General features: G+C 46.0%; 1 protein-coding gene and 3 pseudogenes across 3 annotated transcripts in view; 2 read left to right on the top strand and 2 right to left on the bottom strand.

Moving 5' to 3' along the window:
* Nucleotides 1-25,012, top strand: part of LOC116479152 (zinc finger protein 816) — a 92,972-nt gene that overhangs the window by 43,885 nt on the left and 24,075 nt on the right. The gene's annotated exons all lie outside the window — the stretch shown is intronic.
* Nucleotides 404-5,671, bottom strand: LOC116479354 (actin-related protein 2/3 complex subunit 1A-like; annotated as a pseudogene).
* On the bottom strand, nucleotides 5,250-6,366 carry LOC131380863 (ubiquitin-conjugating enzyme E2 E3-like; annotated as a pseudogene).
* Nucleotides 6,756-24,408, top strand: LOC131380757 (zinc finger protein 860-like; annotated as a pseudogene).

Genomic DNA, 25,012 nt, shown 5'->3' with positions numbered 1-25,012 from the left:
CTCGGCCTCCCAAAGTGCTGGGATTACAGGCATGAGACACCTCACCTGGCCTAAGTGCTTGTATTTTCTTTCTTTCTTTTTTTTTCCACATTTAGTTCTTTTATTTAATTTTCTAGTGGACAATTTACATATCTCCCTCACCCTGTCTTTTAAGTTAGTGTGACAATTTTCCATAATAAACTACTTAAAGGGAAGCTTTGGTCAAGAATGGAATGAAATCGCAAAAAAAAAAAAAAAAAATTACTGCTTTTATAAAATCAACACTTTCACCAATTTTATACTCAAACAAAACCACATAGCACTGGCGTGATATGTGTTTTCAGTGCGTCCTTGGGTCTAGCTTCCTCGCCATCGTGCCACAGCACAGCTGCAGTTGGTCACAGTTTGTCATGCTGGATGGTGTTCACATTATCCGGAGGACCTGGATGGAAGACTCGAGGGTCTTGAAATCCCAAATTGTCATGGCTCCATCAATGCCAGTAGTGCAAAATTTGCGACAACCTTGCTTGTCTGCCTCATAAATAGAGACTTGAGTGATGCTATTCTGGTGCAGCGTCTCCAAGGCCACGTTGCGGTCCTCAGTCATGGCCCTCTTGTCCATGTTGTGGAAGCGTTCTATGGCAGACATGTTCTGCTGGGTGCTCTGTTTTGGAATGTCTAAATTGGAGACGAAGGTCAGGCAGCCGCGGTCATCATAGTTAAAGAGCACCAGGTAGCAGTCATGGCCAGCAGCCACGACGCTGTTCTCTGAGACAAATGACACACTCAGGAGCAGTAGGAACTCTGTCTTCAGAATTGGGACCTGAACACTTTTTGAGGCATCAGCAACAGATACGGTGCTTTTGTGGCTGACCCAGGCCAGGCGGCTCCCACTGGCAGAGAAGCTTACCCCGTGGACCCAGCCACCAGTGCCACTGCCACCAAACTCTGACATCAGCTGCCCAAAAGGCAGCTTGCTGCCCCAGGGCATGCTGGCGGGCTTTTCATCCACTTCTTTAATGTAAGCAGAAAACACTCTGCATTTGAAGTCACATGACCCTGCTGCCAGCAAAACGTTGTTGGGATGCCAATCCAAGCTGAGGACTGTGGAGCCAATCGGCTTTTTAATATGCTTGCTTACCCACCAGTCACTTTCAGACTCAAAGTAACAAACAGAAATGAGTCATGCTCCACTTCCCACAGCAAATTTGTTCTCTAGGGGGGACACTTCACAAAAGTGGCTGCGCGATTAATTCTCAGGATCACCAGGGTTGGCTTCCAGACACCATCTTTCTGACTCCAGACATAGGCATTGCGGTCTACCCCACGAGAGACAATGCGGTCGCTCTTGGGAGCCCAGTCGATACCTGTGATGTGTCCATTGTGCTCATTGAGTTCGTGACCTTTCACCCACTGGCTCTCGTACTTCTTATAGATGTGCACTTCGTGATTATTGGGACTGAGGGCAATCTGGGTACGATCCCTGTTCCAGGCACGACAGGTGACTGGCTCTAGTAAAAACTGATGCAGTGATATTATTCTTAGTGTTTTCAAAGGAGAGAAAGCTGGGATCGGGGAAGTCCGGACAGGCTCAGAGCAGAGGATTTGTGGACTCTGGGCTGTCGACGTGAACCAGTGCTTGCATTTTCTAATTGTTACCAAAGAATTGATAAAACTGTGAGAGTGTGTTTTTCCATGGTCAGCAGGAAAATGGAAAAGGGAACACCATTTTTCTTTTTATTATTTTTTTTTGGAGACAGAGTCTTGCTCTGTCACCCAGGTTGGAGGGCAGTGGTGCGACCTTGGCTCACTGCAACCTCTGCCTCCCAGGTTCAAGCAATTCTCCTGCCTCAGCCTCCTGATTAGCTGGGATTACAGGCTCATACCACCATGCCCGGCTAATTTTTTTGTATTTTTACTAGAAATAGGGTTTCACCATGTTGCTCAGGCTGGTCTCGAACTCCTGAGCTCAGGCAGTTCACCCGCCTCAGTCTCCCAAAGTACTAGGATTACAGGCGTGAGCCATCACGCCCAGCCCACTATTTTTCTTAATATATCTCTAGGTTTCTGTTCAATTTAACAGTTACACAGACCCCTGAATTTGGAGATTTAGAGCCATATCTTCCAATAATTACTAATGTCTCTTGTGTGTGATAGGAATGAATAACACAGCCAAAATGAACACTCAAGGCCGTTTCATTCCGTTCAAAAACTGAAGTATGGGGCAACATCACTATTGTTCGTATTTTTAGTTCTATTTTTCAAATAGTATACACGTATTATTATTTCATGTGTAATAATACATGAATTATTTTGGAGACAGAGTTTTGCTCTTGTTGCCTAGGCTGGAGTACAATGGTGTGATCTCGGCTCACAGTAACCTCCGCCTTCTGGGTTCAAGCGATTCTTCTGCCTCAGCCTCCTGAGTAGCTGGGATTCCGGGCATCCGCCACCACGCCTAGCTATTTCGTATTTTTTTAGTAGAGACGGAATTGCTTCATATTGGTGAGGCTGGTCTCAAACTCCTGACCTCAGGTGATCCGCCCGCCTCGGCCTCCCAAAGTGCTGGGATTACAAGTGTGAGCCACCGCACCCGGCCTGTACTTATTATTTTTTAAATTTTGTTTTATGTGACATGTGGTGACAGTGTTGAAGTTTATTACAACCCTGTAAACCTAGTAAAGGGTTGAAGAAATAGCAAAGATTGAAGAAAGCACCAGAGGAGCACATGTTCCCCAGACCTCTTGAGGCCTCTAGGGCAAAAGCAAAACATAAACAAAAACAAACAAAAAACAAATAAAACCCACCGGAAACCACTCCCCTGCCCAATCCCTTGTTTTTGTTTTCCCTACAAACAGCTTACTTCAAAGCTTACCCTCTTTGTTTACAGAAGAAAAAACTCCAAATTCCCACAGTTTGTCTCGTCAAGGATTTCTCACTGATCGTGGAAACAATGCTTGTTAACTTACTCAAACCTTAGGCTTCCCTGTTTCTCCAAGCCCCTGACTGTTGGACTATTCTTGGCCATTGAAATTCAGAACAACCTCTATTTCTCTTTTTTTTTTTTGAGGCAGAGTTTCACTCTTGTTACCCAGGCTGGAGTGCAATGGCATGATCTCGGCTCATCGCAACCTCTGCCTCCCAGGTTCAAGTGGTTCTCCTGCCTCAGCCTCCCGAGTAGCTGGGATTACAGGCATGCGCCACTGTGCCTGGCTAATTTTGTATTTTTAGTAGACACAGGGTTTCTCCATGTTGGTCAGGCTGGTCTTGAACTCCTGACCTCAGGAGTGGCATGAGCCACCGTGCCCGGCTAACAACCTCTATTTCTTAACCACATACCGGCACTGTGATTGAGAATAACTTCTCTTTGTTTGTTTTTGAGATGGAGTCTTGGCTCACTGCAAGCTCTGCCTCCCAGGTTCAAGTGATTCTCCTGCCTCAAACTCCCCAGTAGCTGGGATTACAGACGTGTGCCACCACACCCAGCTAATTGTTTTATTTTTAGTAGAGACAGGGTTTCACCATGTTGGCCAGGCTGGTCTTGAACTCCCGTCCTCAAGCGATCCACCCATCTTGGTGTCCCAAAGTGCTAGGATTACAGGCATGAGCCACGGCGTCCAGCCCAACTTTGCCTTTTTAATATCCCATCCCAAGAGTAAGCTGACCTTACGATAAAATATTTGCTGAATAGGTCACAGCAGATGCTCATCCACTGCCCTGTACCTGCTGCTTTCTAACCTTGCTTCCTTCTCCGTATAAAAGAGAAGCCGTTTTCTGTGCACTTCACTTGAACTTGGAAGGCAGAGGTTGCAGTGAGCCGAGATCCCACCATTGCACTCCAGTGGGGGCAACAAGAGCAAGACTCCGTCTCAAAAAAAAAAAATTAAATTAAATTAAAAAGTAAACAGATTGCAGAGATCAAAATTCTTTTTTTTTTTTTTTTTTTTTGAGATGGAGTCTCACTGTGACACACACACACAGGCTGGAGTGCAGTGGTGCAATCTCGGCTCACTGCAACCTCCGCTTCCCAGGTTCAAGTGATTCTCCTGCCTCAGCCTCGCGAGTAGCTGGGACTACAGGTGGGCACCACCACACCTGGCTAATTTTTTTTTTTTCTTTTTTTGAGATGGAGTCTTGCTCTGTCGCCCAGGCCGGAGTGCCTCCCAAGTTCAAGTGATTCTCCTGCTTCAGCCTCTCAAGTAGCTGGGATTACAGGTGCCCACCACCGCGCCCAGCCAATTTTTGTATTTTTAGCAGAGACGGGGTTTCACCATGTTGGCCAGGCTGGCCTCGAACTCCTGACCTCATGATCTGCCTGCCTTGGCCTCCCAAAGTGCTGGGATTACAGGCATGAGCCACTGCTCCTGGCCTTCACTGTTTCTTTCAATAATCCCAGCCAAAAGAGAGAGAATTCAGTCTGTCATGCAAATGCCAGACAAGCCAGAACAGTGTCTGTAAGTTTTACTCTTTTCTTTTGTCCCTAGAAGAAAATAATGACAGATGCATACTGCCCTGTGCCGGGGAGGCAGTGGGACCAAATGAGCAAATTTCCACCAACTTTCCCCCCCATTCAGTCCAATTTTGCATTGGTGTTCATTGAAAACTGCAGCTTCCTTACTGGTTTCTAGACTTTCCACAAAGATATTTCTGATGAAACATTTTTTGTTAAGTTGGTGCCTCCATGAGGATATGAGGGTCTAGCATTTGCTAGTCTGTCAACTTGCTGGCTTTACTTTTTATGTCTTATTCCGCAGACTGTGTTTAGAGGTCCAGGGATTTATTTCAAATCATATAGGAATCAGCAAAAGAGACACCATTATTTTTATATAAGAAACAAGATTTACCCTCAAATTTTTATACGGCACTACTATTCATATTTAGCCCATTGTCGTTTTTCTTCACGAATAGGACCATGCACAGAACTAGGCAGCAATCTCCAGCTGGCTTTGTTTTCAGAACACACATCTCTGGCTCGGCACGGTTGCTCATGTTTGTAATCCCAGCACTTTGGGAGGCTGAGGTGGGTGGATCACTTGGGACCAGGAGTTCGAGACCAGCCTGGCCAACATGGTGAAACCCACTCTCTACTAAAAATACAAAAATTATCCAGGTGTGGTGGTGCGCACCTATAGTCCTAGCTGCTCGGGAGGCTGAGGCATGAGAATCGCTGGAACCTGGGAGGTGGAGGTTGCACTGAGTTGAGATCACGCCCTTTCTTTTTCTTTCTTTTTTTTTTTTTTTTCCTTCAGGAGCATGTTTATTCTGTTTGAGATGATACGTCAGGTGCTCTCTGAGCTACAAAGGCTAAAAGGAAGTCATCTCATTACAAACTGACAAAGGTCAAACATTTTTCACAACAGCATGAACCACATACTCAGAAATAGATCTGGGTTTAATACAAATGACATAATTCCTAGTCATCTACAGCTATTTTTATAACTTCATACAGATAATGAATTGGGCTAAAATGCACTGTATTATTTGGTAGACTTCAGGACCAGTATCCTTAGTACATCACAAAATACATTTTGATATCCCAAAGAAGCAAGGCTTGCAAGTAGATGTTTTAAATATAACTAATCTACAGCTACAAAGTTCTACTCTTAATAGCATTTACCTTTTTGGGGAGTCTCCCAGGCTCCAAAGGATAAAAGCAGAGTAGAATCAGTGTAACATATACACAGAAGTCCATATCGTAAAGGCTATAAAGACTTGCAGCACAATAAGAAGATGCCTTCTGCTCCTTCACACTGCATACAAATTATGTGAATTATGTTGCATACCTCTTGGTCCACCGTCTGGCTGTCCTGTCATGTTCTGCTCTGTTGGTCAAATACTGAGTGGCTATGCTTCCAACCAGAGGACCTGCAGGGTTGCAGTCTGTCAAAAGGGAACAAATAGCAGAACCTTTGAAATAGTCAAAGCGGGACTCCAGTTGTCTTTAAGGATGTCCAGACAGATGACTCCCTGACTGTTGATGTTGCAGTGATAGCTTCTGGTGTGGAAAGTAACCTTTGGTGGCTTCAGTGGATAATCTGATGAAAATGTGACATCCAGAAAAACACACCACCTTCATATACAGAGCCCGGTGGACCTAGTATAGTTGATCTCCATTCATAAATGTTATCTCCTTAGGCCCAGCACTGCAATTAGGAGGAAGATCAAGGGTTATTTCAGCTAGCTCCTTCTGAATTCTTTTAGCACTAGTGGATAACTTAGCAGGGGTTTTGCTAGAGAGTTTGGTGTTTTTCTTCGGCTGGGTGGCAGAAAGTTTTCTTTCCTTGTGTTCTTCAGGCTCTGGAGAAGCCGGGTCTTGCTGGTCCGCATCTGCCACTGCTGGTGCTGGGGCTGTCATCCTCGGACCTTTGCCTGTCACTGGACATCTTGATGAAGTTGTATCTTGGAAAACTTGGCCGCCCGCCCGGCCCGCTCGCACGCCACTATGGTGTGGGTGAGTGAGAGAGAAAAAAACTCTTCCTTAAGGAAATGGAGGCAGCTGTGGTCGGGGGGAGGGGAAGGGGAGAAAGGGAAAAAAAGAAGCCGAGGAGGCTCTGGCCGGGGAGTGTGGAACATTGAAAGTCAGAGGGGGCTATGCCTTCAGATCACACCCATTCTTTCTTAAAGAATTGTATTCCTTTTGTGTTCTTAAACTTTAAAGATCATGTTTGGGAAGTTTAAAATAAGTAATTTTGTGTAATATTTACACATTTCAATATTATTTACCATCTGCACTAAATTGGAAACCTATTGGTCATTATATTTTCTCTTCGAAAAGCATGATGGAATTCTTGTCAACAGAGCAAGGTAATACAGGAGAAGGTTTCTACATAGGGACATTGGAAAGACATAAAAGTCATTACATTGGAGATTTTTGCTTCCCAGAAATCAAGAAAGATAATCATGACTGAGTTTTAGTGGAAAGAAGATGAAAGAAATGGCCATGAAGCACCCATAAAAAAAGCAAAATGTTTACTGCTAGTACAGAGTGATATAATCAAAGGCGTGCTGGAAACAAGCCTATTAAACATCAGCTTGGATTAAGCTTTCATTCGCATCTGCCTGAACTGCACATATTTCAGACCAAAGGGAAAGTTGGTAAATCAAGTGGAGAAGTCTATCAACAATGCCTCCTCAGTTTCAACAGCCCAAAGAATTTCTTGTAGGCTTCAAACCCATATTTCTAATAAGTATGGGAATAATTTCCTCCATTCTTCATTATTCACACAAAACAGAAAGTACACGTAAGAGAAAAACCTTGCCAATGTAATGAGTTTGGCAAAGCCTTTAATTGTAGGTCACGTTGTAAATACTTCTAATGATTACTGTTTGGCTTACTGGACATGCCTTTCAAAACATGAGTTTGTTCCTCCCATCATAATATTCTACCTAAAAGGTAGGTACAAATAAACACATTTGAGAGGTTGTTGGGAACAAGCCCCCCAAAATCTGGCCATAAACTTGCCCCAAAACTGGCCATAAACAAAATCTCTGCAGCGCTGTGACATGTTCATGATGGCCATAACGCCCTCCCTGGAAGGTTGTGGGTTTACCAGAATGAGGGCAAGGAACACCTGGCCCACCCAGGGCGGAAAACCACTTAAAGGCATTCTTAAGCCACAAACAATAGCATGAGCGATCTGTGCCTTAAGAACATGCTCCTGCTGCAGTTAACTAGCCCAACCTATTCCTTTAATTCAGCCCATCCCTTCATTTCCCCGTAAAGGATACTTTTAGTTAATTGAATATCTATAGAAACAATGCTAATGACTGGCTTGCTGTTAATAAATACGTGGGTAAATCTCTGTTCGGGGCTCTCAGCTCTGAAGGCTGTGAGACCCCTGATTTCCCACTTCACACCTCTATATTTCTGTGTGTGTGTCTTTAATTGCACTAGCGCCGCTGGGTTAGGGTCTCCCTGACCGAGCTTGTCTGGGCAATAGGTGAAATTAAAAGATGAAATTATATCAAGACAAAGAAAACTGTGGTTGAAATTCTTCGTATACTGGGAGAGGAAAAACTGGCAGTTCCATGGCACAAATCAAGAAATATTGATAAAGATCACTAAATTGGTCTATGTAAAATTAAAAATATCAGTCAGGCGCGGCGGCTCATGCCTGTAATCCCAGCACTTTGGGAGGCTGAGGCGGGCGGATCACCTGAGGTCAGGAGTTCAAATCCAGCCTTGAGCAATATGGTAAAACCCCATCTCTACTAAAAATACAAAAACTAGCTGGGTATTGTGGCATCCGCCTGTAATCCCAGCTACTAGATAATCTGAGGCAGCAGAATCACTTGAACCCAGGAGGCAGAGGTTGCAGTGAGCCGAGATCACGCCATGGCACTCCAGTCTGGGCAACAAGAGTGAAACTCCATCTCAAAAAGAAAAAAAGAGAGAGATATAATGGACAGTGTTATGGAATGAATGTGTCCGTCCCAGAACATATATGTTGAAATTCTAACCCCCCAGTGTGATGGGATTAGGAGTTGAAGACTGTGGGAGGTGATTAGGTCACCAGAAGGGAACCCTCAGGAATGGATGTGTGCCCTTAACACAAGAGGCACCGAGAACTTGGTTCCTTGTGTCCCTGCTCTCTGTCTGCTTGAGGGCACAGCAGAAGTCCTTCACCTGCCAGCAGGGAGGTCAACCCTCAGCAGACAGCCAGCCTGGTGGCTACTTGATCTTGGATTCCCACCCTCCAGAAATGTGAGAAGTCAACATTTTTTGTTTCAGCCACCCAGTCTTTGGCCATTTATTACAGAAGCCCAAACGGATTAAGTGAGGAGACAGATACGAGGTTCGTATACAAATGTTCGTATGCGATACTGTTTTGTGGTTACTCTCAGAAACTGAACATCTGGCCAGGCGTGGTGGCTCATGCCTATAATCCCAGCACTTTGGAAGGCCGAAGTCACCTGATGTCAGGAGTTCAAGATCAGCCTGGCCAACATGGTGAAACCCCTTCTCTACTAAAAGATACAAAAATTAGCTGGGTGTGGTGGCAGGCACCCGTGATGCCAGCTACTCAGGAGGGTGAGACAGGAGAATCACTTGAACCCAGGAGGCGGAGGTTGCAGTGAGCCATGATCATGCCACTGCACTCCAGCCTGGGCAACAAGTGAAACTCCATCTCAAAAAATAAAAATAAAAAAGAAGCCTAATATTCAGCCCCCCGCTGGGACCACTAATGATGGTGATTTGGGTAATTTTATCAGCAAAGCCACAAACATTGGGTCCCTCAATGTTTGGAAGGAATGGGAGGAAAAGTCTTGGTGACACTCACCAGGCATTTCTTCCTGAGTCTTCTCGTCTCCCCTAACCCCCGGTTCATGACGCACCCTTAGACTTTACTGTCACAGAAGCCATGTGTCTATCACAAGCTTGTGAAAGGAAAATTTCAGGACCTCAAAACTACGAAACCAAAGTGAAAAGTCAAGCTGGGAACTGCATCAGACAAACCTGCCTCTTATTTTATTCCCAAATAAGATAGCTACAGACTGAAAAAAGCTACCTACTTCCCCCACAATTTACCCACAGAGAAATTCCTTGGGGGCTTCAAGATTTCTATTGTAAAATAGTCCTGTTGAATTTCACCCTGGCAATTTTATTTCATAGCTTATCTTCACAGATATGGGCGAAAAATTATCCCTCTGCTTGCCTGACATAAATGCTTAACTGATTGCTGCCTCGGCCCTACTGTTTATGTAAAAATGCAGATTCACTGGGCCAGACTAAGACATAAGTGACTATTCCTCCACCTTCCCTTCACATATAAATTGTATATTCAATGCAGCCCAGCATAGTGGCTCACGCCTGTAATCCTAGCATTTTGGGAGGCCGAGATGGGTGGATCCTTTGAGGTCAGGAGTTCAAGACCAGCCTGGCCAACATAGTGAAATCATGGCCAAGATGGTGAAACGAGGAGGTTGCAGTCATCTGAGATCTTGCCACTGCCCTCCAGCCTTGGTGACAGAGGGAGACTCCGTCTCAAAAAAAAAAAAAAAAGTATATTCAGTGAAAGGCTGAACAAAGACTCAAAAGAATGCAACCATTTGCCAGGCGCAGTGGCTCACACCTGTAATCCCAGCACTTTGGGAGGCCAAGGCTGGTGGAACACCTGAGGTTAGGAGTTCAAGACGGGACTGGTGAAACCTCATGCCTACTAAAAATAGGAAAGTTAGCTGAACATGGTGGCGGGTGCCTGTAATCCCAGCTGCTCGGGAGGCTGAGGCAGGAGAATCGCTTGAACCCGGGAGGCAGAGGCTGCAGTGAGCTGAGATTGCGCCACTGCACTCCAGCCTGAGTGACAGAACAAGACTCTAAAAAATAAATAAATAAAAATTTAAAAAATGCTATCATTTATCTGTTGTCTACCTATAAACTAGAAGTCTCTGATTTTTGTTACTCTGCCTTTCAAGACCAAACCAATGTACATCTTACATTTATTGATTTATGTCTCCTGTCTTCCTAAAATGTATAAAACCCAGGTGCATCTGGACCACATCGGCTGCAAAAAACACATCGTTAACCTTGGCAAAGTAAACTTTCTAAATTAATTGAGACCTATTAGATACTTTTGGTTCACAAGCTCATGAACACAGAAGAAATCAAGATAGAAAACAAACTAGATCTAATGAAAAGCATAAAATAAGTTCATAAATCTGAACTCTCATAGATATTGAACATAGAGGAAATGGTCTTCTCAAACTGTGTTTATATTAGATCGCATTTTTGAAAGATATTTCTAATATTTGATTAACCCATCCTATGTAGTTTTAGCCAATATAAAACTGAAAATAATAAATGATCAATTGTATACATACATTAAACTTCCTAATATTTCCCGTAGCATTGCTATTACTATTTATGTTATTGGAGTAGATGCTCAGTCTGTCTTTGATATATTACTAGAGTGGTGTCTTCCATAATGGTGTTCAGACTCTGTGGTGCATGAGTGGATACACTGTTAAGCAGGAACCTAGGAGAACCAGGATGTCAAAGCTCAAGTCCATTAAAACTAGGAAAACGTACTCCTTACTGCACGAGTCAAGGTCATAAGATGTTAATGGTTGGCCGGGCGCGGTGGCTCACGCTTGTAATCCCAGCACTTTGGGAGGCCGAGGCGGGCGGATCACGAGGTCGGGAGATCGAGACCACGGTGAAACCCCGTCTCTACTAAAAATACAAAAAATTAGCCGGGCGTGGTGGCGGGCGCCTGTAGTCCCAGCTACTCGGAGAGGCTGAGGCAGGAGAATGGCGTGAACCCGGGAGGCGGAGCTTGCAGTGAGCCGAGATCGCACCACTGCACTCCAGCCTGGGCGACACAGCGAGACTCCATCCCCAAAAAAAAAAAAAGGTGTTAATAGTTAAGGAAAGCAGCTTAATGATATTTGCAAGGACAGACTCCTACAGAAACACAATGTCCACATGACCCAATATCTCATGACAATGTATGCTTCTAAGATAATTACAGTCATGCTTTCAAGTACTTGCACACTAAAATACCAAGGACGTTTTAAATCAACAAAGTAGTAAGTTTTGTCACACTATCAGCCCACCGGCAGTTAGCTTTTACGTAGGCCCCTATACAAGAAAAACTTGAAACAGGTGTTCCCCCTGCTTTCTGAGGAGCCCTACTGTGTAACTGGTAGCTTTTCTTTTCTTTATTTTTTTAAGACAGAGTTTCGCTCTTGTTGCCCAGGCTACAGTGCAATGGTGTGATCTGGGCTCACCACAACCTTCACCTCCCAAGTTCAAGCGATTCTCCTGCCTCCGCCTCCCGAGTAGCTGGGATTACAGGTGCCTGCCACCACGCCCAGCTAATTTTTGTATTTTTAGTAGAAATGGAGTTTCGCCATGTTGGCCAGGCTGGTCTCTAACTCTTTACCTCAGGTGATCCGCCCTCCTCGGCCTCCGAAAGTGCAGGAATTACCTGTTTTTCTTCTTAATTTGAAAATGGTTTAAATGCAAAGTGCCTTTTGTGAGCAGGTAAAGACACCTGTCCTGCAGGCGGGGCGGGGCGAGCTCCCCGCAGCCTGGGGTAGCTGGGGTAGGGGGAGGGTGAGGGGCAAGGACTTCGGTAAAGGGGTGGAGTGTGGCACTGGTTGCAGCCAGGACTGAGAATTAGAACGGCTTGTTAAGGGGCCGGGCGCAGTGGCTCACTCCTGTAATCCCAGCACTTTGGGAGGCCGAGGCGGGTGGATCATGAGTTCAGGAGATCGAGACCATCCTGGCTAACACGGTGAAACCCTGTCTCTGCTAAAAATATAAAAAATTAGCCGGGCATGGTGGCGGGCGCCTGTAGTCCCAACTACTCGGGAGGCTGAGGCAGGAGAATGGCGTGAACCCGGGAGGCAGAGCTTGCAGCCAGCTGAGATCACGCCACTGCACTCCAGCCTGGGCAACAGAGCAAGACTCCGTCTCAAACCTGCATGTGGAACTGCTTATTGCACACTGGAGGTGAAGGACAACTTTCCCTTCCTTTCTTTTCTCAGGACATTTATTTAGAAAATTTGTAACTGTATTTTCTCTTTCTTTTTGTTGTTGTTGTTTTGTTTGTTCGTTTGTTTTTAGACTGAGTTTGTTTGTTTTTAGACGGAGTCTCACTCTATGGCTCTATTGCGTAGGCTGGAGTGTAGTGGGGCGATCTCTGCTCACTGCAACCTCGTCCTCCCGGGTTCAAGCAATTCTCCTGCCTCAGCCTCCCGAGTAGCTGGGACTACAGGCGCGCACCACCATGGCCAGCTGATTTTTGTATTTTTAGTAGAGACGGGGTTTCACCATGATGGCCAGGCTGTGTTGATCTGACCTCGTGATCCGCCCGCCTTGGCCTCCCAAAGTGCTGGAATTACAGGGTTGAGCCACCACGGCCCCTATAATTCTTAAACTGGAAATTATCTAGATTGCTAATGTCAAATAATAACCTTAGATCCTAAATTATGACAAGTTTGTTTACAAGCATGTATTCCATTGCATTTACCCAGCTAATTTTGTAGTTTACCTAGATTATTTACACACACACACACACACACACACACACACACACACACACCCTGTGATAGCTGATGTTTATTAAAGTTTTGTTTTTTGGCTGGGTGCAGTGGCTCACGCCTGTAATCCCAGCACTTTGGGAGGCCGAGGCGGGCAGATCACGAGGTCAGGAGATCCAAACACGGTGAAACCCTGTCTCTACTAAAAATACAAAAAATTAGCCGGGCGTGGTGGCACACCAGCCTGTAGTCCCACCCACTGGGGAGGCTGAGGCAGGAGAATTGCTTGAATCTGGGAGGTGGAGGTTGCAGTGAGCCAAGATCTCGCCACTGCACTGCAGTCTGGGTGACAGAGCAAGACTGTTTCTCAAAAAAAAAAAAAAGTTTTGTTTTTTTTTTGCAGGAACTCTGATGAAGCAGGCATTTTAGGTAAAAATGATTATAATTTTGTTCTGACATCAGAGCAGAACTTATCATTAGAGAAGATGGAGCCATATTCTTCTTCTACCTATTATTAATTTTTTTAAAATTTTAAACACCACACAATGTATATATGTGTTGTGTAGTAAAAATTCAAAGAAAAGTTCACTTATGCATCTCCTTTCCTGTCCAGCCTTCCACCCGTTCCCATGGCTCAATGGGGAATCACTGCTGAGAGTTCTGTGGCAAGTCAGCGTAAGTCCTACAGAAACTGTATTCAGACACCATTTTGAGATTTTAGAAAAAATTCTTTGATGAATGCGCCTGTCACCCAGACTGGAGCGCAGTGGCGCAATCTCAGCTCATTGCAGACTCCGTCCCCCAGATTCAAGGGATTCTCATGCCTCAGCGTCCAGAGTAGTTGGGACTACAGGTGTGTGCCACCAAGCCTGGCTGTTTTTTTGTTTTTAGTAGACATGGGGTTTCACCATGTTGGCCAGGGTGGTCTGGAACTCCTGGCCTCAAGTGATCCTCCCTCCTCAGCCTCCCAAAGTGCTGGGATTACAGGTGTGAGCCACTGAGCTCAGCATGATAAATGTTTTGTTGTGGTATTTTATCCTGCAAGTTTTGAAAATTTCCATGTTTTGAAGGTAGGAAACACGATAGCTTGCTGTTTTCCTTTTTTTTTTTTGAGACAGAGTCTCGCTCTGTTGCCCAGGCTGGAGTGTAGTGGCGCAATCTCGGCTCGCTGCAAGCTCCGCCTCCTGGGTTCACGCCATTCTCCTGCCTAAGCCTCCCGAGTAGCTGGGATTACAGGCGCCTGCCGCCACGCTCGGCTAATTTTTTTGTATTTTTAGTAGAGACGGGGTTTCACCGTGTTAGCCAGAATGGTCTCCATCTCTTGACCTAGTGATCCGCACGCCTAGGCCTCTCAAAGTGCTGGGATTACAGGCGTGAGCCACCAAGCCCAGCCAAAAAATCTTTCCAACGTAGTGAGAGTGGCAAAGCCTTTAATTGTAGCTCACTCTTAAGGAAACATCAGATAATCCATTTGGGAGAGAAACAATATGAAAGTGATGTATGTGGCAAAGTCTTATTATTGTGGTGGAGATGATATCTCATTTAGAGGAAGATTTTTTTTGTTTTCAATTATATTTTCTCAACATTTAAAAAGTGAAGTAAAGAGTATTTCTTGGCCAGGTGCGGTGGCTCACGCCTGTAATCCCAGCACTTTGGGAGGCTGAGTGGGGCAGATTACGAGGTCAGGAGTTCAAGAACAGCCTGGCCAACATAGTGAAACCTGGTTTCTACTAAAAATACAGAAAATTAGCCGGGCATGGTGGCAGGCGCCTGTAATCCTAGCTACTTGGGAGGTTGAGGCAGGAGAATCGCTTGAACCCGGGAGGCGGAAGTTGCAGCAAGCCAAGAATGCGCCACTGCACAGCAGCTAGAGTGACAGTGTGCGACTCCCTCTCAAAAAAGAAAAAAAAGGCTATTTCTTGGGACAGGCACGGTAACTCACGCCTGTAATCTCAGCACTTTGGGAGGCTGAGGCAGGCAGATAACTTAAAGTCAGGAGTTCGAGACCAGCCTGGCCAACACTGTTAAACCTCGTCTCTACCAAAAATAACAAAACTTAGCCGGGCATGGTGGCGCGCGCCTGTAATGCCAGCTACTGTGGAGGTTGAGGCAGGAGAATCGCTTCAACCCAGGAGGCAGAGTGTGCACTGAGCCGAGATCTTGCCACTGCACTGCAGCCTGGGCGACAGACAAATACTCTGTCTCAAAAAAAAAAAAAAAAGAAAAGAAAAACGTAAGTGAAAAAAGAAAGTAATAGATCTCTTCCACAAATGTGCTGGGACAAGTAACTGGATATCCACATGGAAAAAAAAATAATGTTGGATCCCTATCTCACACCATAAAAAATTTTATTTAAAAAAGTTTAAAAACAAAACAAAACAAAAAAACAAAAAACAGAGAGAGAGAGAGAGTGACGAGGAAGGGAGCCCTGCGGGAGGGGGTGTTACTTTATCGCCCAGGCTGGCCTGGACCCCCAGGCTCAGCGATCCTCCCGCCGCTGCTTCCTGAGTAGCTGGGAACTCAGGATCCCGCCCCGCGCCCTCCCACGCCCACTTGCGTGCCCGCATCTCTGCTGTGTTTATCCAGCAGGTGGTAACCTCACTCCTCCCTGGCCTGAGCACTCCGTCCCGCATCCCAGGCGGTGGCTCTATGGAAGTCTCTGAAGCTGAGCGCAGGGTGGACTCTCCCTCTTGAGTGAGTGGAAAATAGAAAGGGAGAGGATTTCTATTCTGTTCTGTGGGCCGTCAGCATGAAATAGTACGTTCCGCCCAGGCAGGGCTTTGCATTTCACATTCTAGTTTGCATTCCCCTTCCAGACAGTTCCAGGGCTTTTCAATCACGCCTCAGCTTTCCTGGCCGGTCTCGCCTCCAAAACCCACAAACGCGCTGCGAGCGAGGCTGAGAGACGCGCAGATCCCGCCCCGCCCTCTGCCGGTTCTATAGGGGAAGGTCTCTTCGCCTCGCTCCCTGCCCCAACCTCGCCCAGGCCCCGCCCACCCCCTCCCGTGTCCCGCCCAGACCTGGCTTCCGTACTGCGCGCGCAGCTTAGCGTAAACCCGGAAGCGGATCGCGTGGAGTCAAAGTCACACGGCAGCGGTGAGTTTTGCTCTGTGTTGTGTTCTGTCTGCGCTCCTCAGGTCCCTGGGACTTCTGTCCCAGGGGACGTGGGGTCCCCACATACCTGGAAGTTTCTACCATTCTTCCTTCGCCCAGAGCAATTTTTTTTTTTTTTTGAGACGGAGTCTCGCTCTGTCGCCAGGCTGAAGTGCAGTGGCTCGGTCTTGGCTCACTGCAACCTCCGCCTCCTGGGTTCAAGCGATTCCCCTGCCTCAGCCTTCTAAGTAGCTGGGATTACAGGCATGCGCCACCATGCCCGGCTGATCCCCAAAGCAAAATTTGATGTCCCCGTGAGAGTCCAGAAGTCGCTTCTTTTGGGTTTAAAGTCGCCCTGAGGCTGGACCCGTCCCCGGTCTTTCTGCTATAGGGCAACGTATACACTTCGTATCTCGTAATTTTCCTGTTCGTAACTATTTTCTGACTCCCTCCACCCCGCGCTTTTTAAAGTCCTCACCCGAGAGGTGGATTCCCACCCTGGGCGCCTCCCACCCTCCCTCGTCGGTCCCTGGAGCGCAGCCCCGCCTCCCCCGTCCCGAGGAGGCCGCATCCTCTGCCTGGTCCTGGGATCCTGCAGACCCCACTCTTGTCTTAAGGCTCCGTCGCCCCCAACTCCCTCCTTGTGCCGGGCCCTGCTGCTCGCCAGGTCTCCCCTTCAGCAGTCGCCGCTTCCCGTGAGCCCGAGTTGGGGAGGTGCCTAGGGCCTGTCCTGTGACAAGGGGTGTTCTTGTCTGCCCAGCCCCAGCCCCTGGAAAATGCACTCCTCTGGGATGCAGGCGTCATACTCAAAACTCTCCTGTGATTGTGTGGGCCAAAGGAATGAGGAGACCGAGAAAGAGCAGTAGAAAACTCGAGACAGAGAATAGAACAACGAGAAAGGCCCATAACAGATGGCAAAGTGGAGGATGGGTGAGGGATTTGTCAAGAGACAGCAAAAGTGAAAAGAAAAAGTTAAGAAAGCAGGAGGAGAAAATCAACTGGAGAAATGTAGAGAGAAGCTAGATGTACAGAGAGACGAAGGACAGCAAGGTAGGGAGAGGGGCAGCAAAGAGGGAGGCTCATCAGAGTGAAGGAGAGGAGGAGGCATTTGGAGCCAGGACAGACAGCAGAGTGGTGCTGGTGGCAAGAGGGAGAACCATAGCAGGGAGGACACCTGGGGATCTGGAGTGCCAGAGAGTGGGGACAGGGGGGCTTAAAAGGGAAGAGAGAGTTTAACAGGGAGAGCAGAGGAGGCGCAGAGGTGGGAGAAGAGGTGGTAATATATGGAGATTGAAGACGATCGAAAGGCTGGAGAGAAGGAGCAACAAGAGGTTAAATAAGTTGCGAGGATGGAGCAGAAGAGGTGGAAGAGAAGAAATAGACGGAAGAAGGGGATGGTGCGCACTTGTAATCCCAGCTACTCTGGAGGCTGAGGCAAGAGGATCACTTGAGCCTAGGAGGTCCAGGCTGCTGTCAGCCGAGATATGCCACTGCACTCCTACCTGGTCAACAGAGTGAGACCCTGTCTCAAAAGAATAAAAGGGGTGGGGACTTTGGGTTCAGATGAGTGGGTAAGTTCATTGGATATGATTAGTGTGACATATTGACTTCTGTGTATATAATCTAATAACTAAAAACTTGTTTAAATTATACAGATGAGATTGAGAATTTTAAAATTCCTATCTATGGAGTCATGTACATTCTATAAATCTTGGTATCAGAGGTTAGCTTCCACGTGGAATCCCTATTCAGCCAGAGGGCAGCGACTTATTCAGTTGTGAGTCACTCTCTTCCCTTTTCCCAGGGTGGCATAGGAAGTGGGGCAGTGAAGTGGGGAAACAAAAGCACTTTGTGTTATTACATATTACTTTTTAAATTAGTTAAATAATATTTTGAGACAGGGTCTGGCTCTATCACCCAGGCTGGAGTGCAGTGGTGTGATCTTCTCTAACTGCAGCCTCGACCTCCTGGGCTCAAGCTATCCTCCTACCTCAGCCTACCAAGTAGCTGGGACCACAGGCATGAGCCACCAAGCCTGGCTAGTTTTTGTTTTTTTTTTTTTTTTTGTAGAAATGGGGTTTTACTATGTTTCCCAGGTTGGTCTCAAAATCCCGGGCTTAAATGATCCTCCTGTTTTGGACTCCCAAAGTGCTGGGATTACAGGGATGAGCCACCACGCTTCTCATACGTAGTACTTTTTTTTTTTTTATTCAGACGGAGTTTCACTTTTGTTTCCCACCCTGGAGTGCAATGGCGCAATCTCTGCTCACCACAACATCTGCTTCCTGGGTTCAAGCGATTCTTTTGCCTTAGTCTCCCGAGTAGCTGGGATTACAGGTGCCCGCTGTCACACCCGGCTAATTTTTGTATATTTAGTAGAGGTGGGGTTTCACCATGTTGACCAGGCTGGTCTTGAACTTCTCACCTCAGGTGATCCACCTGCCTTGGCCTCCCAAAGTGCTGGGATTACAGGCGTGAGTCACTGTGCCCAGCTTCTATTTTTTTTTTTTTTTTTTAAGATATAGTTTCACTCTTGTTGCTCAGGCTGGAGTGCAATGGCGAGATCTCGGCTCACTGCAACCTCTGTCTCCCGGGTTCAAGTTATTCTCCTGCCTCAGCCTCCGGAATAGCTGGGATTACAGGTGCCCACCACCACGCCCAGGTGATTTTTTGTATTTTTAGTAGAGACGCGGTTTCACCATGTTGGCCAGGTTGGTCTTGAACTCCTGACCCTAGGTGAGCCACCCGCCTTGACCTCCGAAAGTGCTGGGATTACAGGCCTGAGCCACCGTGCCTGGCCACCCATGTATTCTTGATTGAAAAAATTTGCTTATGTCTTAGCTCTACGGCTGACCTTCTTTCACTGTTTTCACAGTCAATAGCTGTGTGTTCACACCTCTGCAGTTTATAAATGTTTATAAATGTTACTGTGATTTTCTTGTAAGGAAGAATTAAATGTTGGGAGACAGTGGCATCAGAACGTTGCAAAAGAAGTTTCTTTAGCCCAGGTATATGAAAGATGCTTCTCTAATTTTCAAGGATAGGGGTGATAAAGACCAATCCTTCCCATTAGCCCTTCCAGGCCTCCATGTAAGAATCCAGACACACCTTCTCACTCATCTCAGACCTTCTCAGGGTAACTTGGTGAAAATGTCCCCGCTCTGAGCCCCAGTGAGCCTCCCTGTGACTGATAACCTGTGTGGCGGTGAATCAATGCCCCCTATCACAGAAGAAACTGACTCAACTCCATCAGCTGGTAAAAGAGCAATTGGATTCAGGACATATAGAGGAGTCACACAAAAACAGGAAGTACACACGAGAGAAAAATCTTTCCAATGTAATGAGTGTGGCAAAGCCTTTAATTGTAGCTCACTGTTAAAAAAAAAAGTCAGATAATCCATTTAGGAGAGAAACAATATAAATGTGATGTATGTGGCAAGGTCTTTAATCAAGCTATACCTTGCATGCCATAGTAGATGTCACACTGGTGAGAAACCTTAGAAGTGTAATGAGTGTGGCAAGACCTTCAGTCACAAGTCATCCCTTGTAATTCACAAGGCAATTCATACTGGAGAGAAACCTCACAAGTGTAATGAATGTGGCAAGGATTTTAATCAAAAAGCACACCTTGCACGTCATCATAGACTTCATACTGGAGAGAAACCTTACAAATGTGAAGAATGTGACAAAGTTTTCAGTCACAAATCACACCTTGAAAGACATAGGAGAATTCACACTGGAGAGAAACCATACAAATGTAAGGTTTGTGACAAGGCTTTCGGATGTGATTCACACCTGGCACAACATACTGTAATTCACACTGGAGAGAAACCTTACAAGTGTAATGAGTGTGGCAAGACCTTTGTTCAAAATTCATCTCTTGTAATGCATAAGGTCACTCATACTGGAGAGAAACGTTACAAGTGTAACAAGTGTGGCAAGGTTTTTAATCACAAATCAAACCTTGCATGTCATCATAGACCATACTGGAGAGAAACCTTACAAGTGTAATGATTGTGGCAAGGTTTTTAATCAAAAATCAAACCTTGAACATCATCATAGACTTCATACTGGAGAGAAACCTTAGAAATGTGAAGAATGTGACAAAGTTTTCAATTTCAATTCACACCTTGAAATACATAGGAGAGTTCATACTGGAGAGAAACCATAGAAATGTAAGGTTTGTGACAAGGCATTCAGGTGGGATTCACACCTGGCCCAACATACTAGAATTCACACTGGAGAGAAACCGTACAAGTGTAATGAGTGTGACAGAGCCTTCAGTGGCCAGTCAACACTTCCTCACCATCAAGCAGTCCATGTCATAGGGAAACTTTACTAATGTAATGATGGTCACAAAGTCTTCAGTAATGCCACAACCATTGCAAATCATTGGAGAATCCATAATGAAGTGAGAACATACAAGTGTTATAAATGTGGCAATTTTTTCAGACTTAGTTCATACCTTGCAGTTTATCAGCGAACTCATACTGGAGAGAAACCTTACAAATGTGATGATTGTGGCAAGGTCTTCAGTCAAGCTTCATCTTATGCAAAACATAGGCGAATTCATACAGGAAAGAAACCTCACAAGTGTGACGATTGTGTCAAAGCCTTTATTTCAGGTTCATGCCTCATTACACATCAGAGAATCCATACTAGACAGAGATCTTACAAAAGTCATATGTGTGGCAAGGTCTTTAGTCTGAGGTCACTCCTTGCAGGACATCAGGAAATTCATTTTGAAGGTAATAATTCCAAATGCATTGAGTATAGCAAACCATCAAGCACTAATCGACGTTAGATTCAAATCAGCATTGACTTGAGTTTGAGTTGACTTAACACTGATTTCAAGCATTAATTGAGATTAAAGTGTTTATGTTAAGAGGATTAGGCCAGGTGCGGTGGCTCACATCTGTAATCCCAGCACTTTGGGAGGCCAAGACAGGTAGATCACTTGAGATCAGGAGTTTGAGAGCAGCCTGGCCAATAGAGGTGAGCACTTTGCCCAGTCTGTTTTTTGTTTCTTCAACAAAAACTGACAAGGATTTTTATGGGTATTGTGTTGAATCTAAATCACATTGGGTTATATAATCATTTAACAGTATCAATTTTCCAAAACATCAATATGGGTTATATTTTTATATATGTTTTTAATCATTTTGATCAATGTTTGTAGATTTCAGTGTATGAATTTCTCACTTCTTTCCATTTATTCCTATTTCTTTAAGTTCTCTGGCAAATGGAAGTGTTTCTAATATTTCATTTAAAATTGTTTATTGTTAATGTATGAAAATTCAACTAATTTTTGGTGCTGATATTGTATTGTGCACATCTACTGATGTGTTTATTAGTCGCAATAGTATTTTGGTTGTGATTTTCTACACAGAAGATCACGTCATCTACAAAAAAATATAATTTTACTTTTTCTGATTTTGAGGCATTTCATTTCTTTTGCTGTTTCATTGCTCTGGCTAGGACATCCAGTATTTATTGAATAGAAAAAGTGAGAACATTCTTGCATCATGTGAGATCCTACAGGAAAAGCATTCCATTTTCCCTGCTTGGTTATTTCCATGTTGGTCATTTCATCAATGCTCTTTCTTTTTTTTTTTTTTTTTGAGACAGAGTCTCACTCTGTCGCCCAGGCTGGAGTGCAGTGGCGCAATCTCGGCTTGCTGCAAGCTCCGCCTCCCGGGTTCACGCCATTCTCCTGCCTCAGCCTCTCCGAGTAGCTGGGACTACAGGCGCCCGCCACCACGCCCGGCTAATTTTTTTGTATTTTTAGTAGAGACGGGGTTTCACCGTGGTCTCGATCTCCTGACCTCGTGATCCGCCCGCCTCGGCCTCCCAAAGTGCTGGGATTACAAGCGTGAGCCACCACGCCCAGCCCAACAGGCCTTTTTCTTTATATAGTGCTTTATGCACTTGGAGGGTTAAAAAGGCATACCGAGAGTCCGTGTAAATGTTTTCAGTCTTACCTTCACTGAGTTCTAAGGCCTGAATTAAAGCAATGAGCTCGGCTTTCTGGGCTGAAGTGCCCTGGGACAATGATCTGGCATCAATGGCAGTGCCCAGGGTTACTACCGCATATACTGCACATCTCTCTCCTTGTGGATTGATGAAGCTACTCGTGTCCACGTATAGCTCCCAATCTACTGATGCCCAAGGCTGGTCTCAAAGGTCAGGACTGCTAAAGTAAACTGAGTCCAATACCTCTAGACAGTTATGCTCAACAGGGCTGTCTGATACTGGGAGCAAGGTGGCAGGGTTCAGGGTGTTACAAACTTCAATGGTTATGTGGGGATTTTCACAGAGCAAGCTTTGGTACTTGGTTAGTCTAGCATTCGTTAGCCAATGATGTCTTTTGGTATTCATTAAAGTCATCACAGCATGGGGGGCCTTTGTGTTCAGGTTTTGCCTAAGAGTTAGTTTATCTGCTTCTTGTGCCAGCAGGGCAGTTGCTGCCAAGGCCCTCGAACACGAGGGCTAACCTTTAGAAACCCTGTCTAGTTGCTTAGAGAGGCAGGCCCCTGGCCTCAGCCAGGGCCCCACAGTTTGGATCAATACTCTAACTGCCATATTTTCTCTCAGAAACATACAGTGTAAAAGGCTTTGTCAGGTCAGGTAACCCCAGGGCTGGGGCCAACATAAGATTTTCTTTTAACTCATGAAAGGCTTGCTGTTGTTGGGATCCCCGTTCAAAGGTTCCTGGTCCTCCTCCTTTGTGACTCCGTACAGAGGCTTGGCCAGTACTGCAGAGTTTGGGATCCACGGTCTGCAGAACCTCACAGCTCCTAAGAATTCTTTTACCTGCTTTCTGGTCTTAGGCTTCAGTAGGTTGCAAATGACCTGCTTTCCTTGTGATCCCAGGCTGTGCTCCCCCTGTTGGATAGTAAATCCTAGGTAACATACCTGCAGTTGGCAGATCTGGGCTTTCTTCTTGGACAACTTATACCTACAGTCCTCCAGGGGCCAGAGTAAGGCATCCGTTCCCTTGGCACACCCGACTGCCATGGGATGTCCTAACAGAAGGTCATCAACGTACTGGAGCAACACGCAGCCTAGGTTTCTGGCGGGAAACTTCTGGAGGTCGTGAGCCAGTGCTTCCCCGAAGATGGTGGGGGAGTTCTTGAACCCTTGCAGAAGCCAGGTCCAAGTGTACTGAGTGGTGACACCTGACCCCAAATCTTCCTACTGAAAGGCAAACAGCTTCTGGCTCTCAGGGGCTAGTATCATGCTAAAGAAAGCATCTTTCAGGTCTAAGCCAGAGAACCAGCTGTCTTCAGCTGGCAGCAACCTTAACAACGTGTGTGGGTTAAGTACTGTTGGATGTAAAGTCACTGTAGCTTGATTAAGCGCAAGTCCTGTACTGGCCTGTAGTCATTGGTCCCTGGCTTGGGAACAGGCAGGAGGGGAGTGTTCCAGGGAGACTGACAAGGGACTATAATTCTAAAGGCTCTCAGACACTCGAGATGGACCTGGATACTTTCAAGAGCTTCTCTGGGGACAGATACTGTTTTCGCCTGACTGGCTGGGCCCTACGCTTAACTTCTGTAAGTACCAGGGCTTGGTTAACTGCCAACCCTGGAGGGTTGTCTTCTGTCTACACCCTTGGCCACTGCTTAGCCAGAGCTGTTCTTATCTCTTGGCCTGGCTCAGTTAAGAGAAGTCTCCATTCCTCCCCCCGGGGGACGGTAAGGGCCATAATGACTCCCGTTTCAGGTAACCTTAGCTGTAAAGAGCCGTGCTCTGTAAAAGAGATGGTGGCTGTCAGCTGGCTAAGCAAGTCCTTTCTTAGCAAGGGCAAGGAACAGTCAGGCATGTACAAGAACTGGTGAATCACTTTTTGTCTTCCTACAGTACAAGTCCGGGGCAACAGAAAGCTTGCTTTGACAAAACTCCCATGGCTCTGATTATAACAATAGTCTTTTTGGAAAAGGGGCCAAACGGGGCGGTTACTACTGAATGTTCAGCACTGGTATCGATACGAAAAACAAAGTCTTTTCCCCTAACTGCCATCTTGACCATGGGCTCTTTGGGGGCACTTGAGCCCGGTCCTGCTCAGCTCAGCAACTTCTGCTATATTGAACAGGGCTCCTTCTGGGGTCTCCTGCTCTGAGCCACCTTGTTTTCCTTTTAGCTGAGGGCACTTGTCCTTCTAATATCCTGTTTCTTTACAATAAGCACACTGGTTACACTGCAAGTTCGGACGGCCAGGCTAAGTGTCTTTCTGGGGCACATGCCTACCTGGGAGCGCTCTCAGAATCCATGTCGCTCAAGCTGGCTGGAGTACCCGGCAGGGATGCTCCACAGGGCAGGCCCAAGTCGCCTAAGGGGCTGCCTTGACCTTCTGTTAATCACCTGGCTTCCAAGTCAGGGAACCAAGAAATGTAGCATGATGAGCCGCAGACCGTACCTCTCAGACAACGGGTTAAAGAAGGAAGTGGCTTTATTTGGCCCAGAGCATCAGAGGACTCACGTCTCAAGAACGAAGCTCCCCAAAAAAGAAATTCCTGGCCCTTTTAAGGGCTTACAACTCTAAGGGGTCCACGTGAAAGGGTCATGATAGATCGAGCAAGCATGGGGAACGTGACTGGGGCTACAGGCCTCAGCTAACAGAACAGAAGGCTTTGCAATGCTTCTTCATACAATGTCTGGAATTTACAGATAACATAAGTAGTTTAGGTCAGGGGTTGACATTATTATTTTATTTATTTATTTATTTATTTATTTATTTATTTATTTATTCATTCATTCATTCATTCATTCATTCATTTTAACCACCAGGGCCAGGTGGTGGCTCCAGGGTCGTCTGGCTGTTTATCTTACTTCTGTTTCTTTCTAACTTTTTGCTTTCTTACTTTGCTCCTGTCTTATAAACTAGGCAAGGGGGAAGGAGGAAGGCAGCAGGAGAAGTGGTGGTCTTCCTACCTCAGCCTCCAGAGTAGCT

Source organism: Hylobates moloch, unplaced genomic scaffold (genome assembly GCF_009828535.3).
Source record: "Hylobates moloch isolate HMO894 unplaced genomic scaffold, HMol_V3 SCAFFOLD_12, whole genome shotgun sequence".
NCBI classification, from domain to species: Eukaryota; Metazoa; Chordata; class Mammalia; order Primates; family Hylobatidae; genus Hylobates; species Hylobates moloch.
Note: the sequence above shows the minus strand (reverse complement) of the source record. Positions and strands in the feature narration are given on the sequence as shown.